Source organism: Phalaenopsis equestris, unplaced genomic scaffold, assembly GCF_001263595.1.
Source record: "Phalaenopsis equestris unplaced genomic scaffold, ASM126359v1 Scaffold000559, whole genome shotgun sequence".
In the NCBI taxonomy this organism is placed as follows: Eukaryota; Viridiplantae; Streptophyta; class Magnoliopsida; order Asparagales; family Orchidaceae; genus Phalaenopsis; species Phalaenopsis equestris.
Window position 1 is genome coordinate 7,653 of NW_018164999.1, and position 822 is coordinate 8,474.

An 822-nucleotide genomic window follows, 5' to 3' on the forward strand; every position below is an offset into this window, starting at 1 on the left:
ATCACACGAATAGCCTGGAAGATGTGAGGATTTAGGTCGTGACGAACGACAACCTCGGAGTCCTAAAACAAGTTAGGGCTTATATTGTATAGCAGAGTCATACAAATACCTAAAGGAAAAGTGGGGATTTATGTTGCACTAGGCGGACAACCTCGAAATTCTATGGCTTGTTGTTTAATTTCTAAAGAAAGATATGTTGTTGTAGATTCTCTTGCTGTTGAAGATGATCGTGCTACCCACGATGGAAAAATTACAAATCTGCCCTAATTGTTAATTTGAACATGTTTAAATTGAAATATAGTAAAACTTTAATTAAAAATCATTAAAATACAAATTAATTTAAGAATTATATAGAGGTTTGTTTATAAACAAAGATAAAAAAATTAATGGAACAGCTCAAGTCAAAGGACACTTGGGAAGTTCATAAGTTATTGCATATGGAAAATGCAAATAATAAAAGTGAAATTGTAATAATATTGTATGAAGGGTTGAAATATAAATTAATTTAAGTAGATAAAGTTACTACTATATAAATTATCAATAAAAGTATCCTAAATGTGGTCGGTCTTTTCAAAACTTAGATAAAAAGAAATTACTTTTAACCAAAATTGTAAGATAATATTAGAAGAAAGTGTGATTATAAATCATATAATAGTAGTTATAATTGTACTTTTTAGTAGCTTAAAAACGAAGTCGAAAGATTAACATGACGAAATTTGATATGTAAGAAACTATTAACAATTGAAGAATCGTTGTTAAGAGTGATAAATTAAAATTCTTTCATTGAGACATATATATATATATATATATATATATATATAT